Source organism: Microtus ochrogaster, unplaced genomic scaffold (genome assembly GCF_000317375.1).
Source record: "Microtus ochrogaster isolate Prairie Vole_2 unplaced genomic scaffold, MicOch1.0 UNK25, whole genome shotgun sequence".
In the NCBI taxonomy this organism is placed as follows: Eukaryota; Metazoa; Chordata; class Mammalia; order Rodentia; family Cricetidae; genus Microtus; species Microtus ochrogaster.
The window spans coordinates 1,142,335-1,144,641 of NW_004949123.1; positions in this window are offsets into that span (position 1 = coordinate 1,142,335).

The following is a 2,307-nucleotide window of genomic DNA, read 5'->3' on the forward strand; positions in this document are numbered from 1 at the left end:
CTGTTGGGAGAGAGGAAAAAGAGAGAGGGAAGAAGAGACAGATAGAAATGAAAGAGAAAGAGACAAAACAAGTTTAAATGCATTAAGGTTTCAAAGTGACAGAAAAGCAGCCAAGTTTACAGTAACATAAAACTGTAGGAAACAAACAAAATTGTACAAAGAAGGAAAATACCAAAACATTTCTGCAATGTTCACAAGAACCCAGTAATCATTCCACAAAATGTTAGCAAAATTGATAGAGTATAACACCAACAAGAAAAGAAAAAACAGAAATGGAAATTCCAGGTGCTGAAGAAGTGGCCCAAGTATAGAGAGCTTGCCTTGCATGCACAATGCCCTGGGTTCAGTCCCAAGCAAATCTGAGAACAGGCATGGTGATGCCCACCTGTAGTCCTCTTGCTCACGGGGTGGAGGACACAGAAAGATGCTCAAGGTCACCTTCAGCTCCACAGCAACTCTGAGTCAGGCCTGGGACATAAGACCTTGCCTCTACATGGAAGTGGGGAAGATTACACTTTAATAAATATCGGGAGACAGGAAAAAGATATATAAATCTAAACAAATGATTTCAAAATCGGGGATATATTTTTTTTCCATAGACGCATGTTAATGCTACAATCAACTGCATCTAACAAATACAGCAAAATAGGGATTTCAAAAATTAAGGCTTGAATGAGACAAAATGCATACTAAATCGCTATTTTATTTTGCATGGACTGTTTTTCAGAAACTGGCTCTAAGGAATTACAAAGCCTGCCTAAAACTTACATGGCCCATCTGTTGTTGTGAACTTCTCTTAGGTCTGGTGAATGGTCACCTGGGAGGCAGCAAGATGAAGATGGCTGTCAATCACTGGTCTGTGCCTAAGTCCCCACCTAGAAAGTGTTCTGTGTCTTCATAAAAACTGTTCAGACAGAGCATGGACGTATCAGAAGTGAGAAGGTGGAGTTGGAGGGAGGGGAAGGGCACCGACATCAACAGAATGGCTGTGTCCAAAGGGCAGGTAAGACCCTCTGCAAGACACTTTCTACACACTAGAGAGCTAAATACAGACCTGGGCCCCCCTCAGAAATCCTGCAAAATCTGTCTGATTGTGTCCTCTTATCAGGAGGGAATGTGGGGGTCCAAGAACGCTTAATTAACTTCCTTCTTTGACACAGCTTGGCAGTGGGACAGGGCCCAGGTTAGTGTGGCTCTGTGGGTGGCCCTCTGTGGGTGCCCCTCTGTGGGGTCCCTGGGCTCAAGGAGGTCCTGCCCTCCTGCAGGAGGCCCAATCAATCTCTCTCTACATACCTAGACATGTTTCTGTAAAAGACCCAGAACCCAGCAGATCTGTGATCCATAGCCCTAGCACAATCCGTGAGCATCCCGGGTTCTGAGACCAGAGCCAATGAAACAAACACACCCTGGATTTGGGACCCTAGACAGCAAAAGAAACACTTTATCCCTGAACCCAGAGTCAGAACAAAAACACCCCAAGTCCCTAACCAGAGCCAAAAGAACACACTTTGCCCCTAGAATCAAAGCCTGTTAAAGAAATTCACCCTGACCCTAAAATTGGAACCAAAAAGCTAAAAAGAAAGAAATCAGAGCTATCTCAGCCCCTGACACGAAACCAGCCAATCCCTGAGCAGGAAAAACGGGCCAGTCCCTGAGTAGGGAAGTAGTAAGCTCTAGTCTAGAGGCACGACTCCCCATAGACTAAAGTCTAAGGAAGTAGTGACCCCAAGCTTAGAGCCCTACCATGGCCTTTTCCAGCACTCAGGTGAATGATCTAGAAACATTGCCGTGAGTTTGAGATCAGCCAGGGCTCCATATTGGTTGGAGACCAGCATGGAATATAGCGAGTTTGAACAAACAATATGACCAAAGAGATGGCTCAGCCATTAAGACACTTGCTGCTATTGAAGACGATCAGAGTTTGGCTCCACCCACCTAGGATGGCTCACAGACACCTGTAACAGGAGCTCCAGAGGAGCTAACCACCTCTTCTTGCCTTTTGGAGTTCACATAAGCATTCATGCACACCCACAAAGACACACACAATACAAATTTTTTTTAACAAAAATTAGAAACAATATTTTAATCTGAGAAAGGAAAAACAGCATAACAAAATTAAAAGGAATTTTAATTGTTGTCCCTGAGTGCGTTCCCACTGATGCAAACTCTCACCTGCGGGTTGAACTCACGAGGTCTGAACACACATGACTGCATCCCGTCACGGACAGACTGAAAAAGCAAGGAAATAACCTGTTCCTCAAAGACCAAGAGTTTTATCGAGTAAGATTTCAGGAGGATGAAATAAAC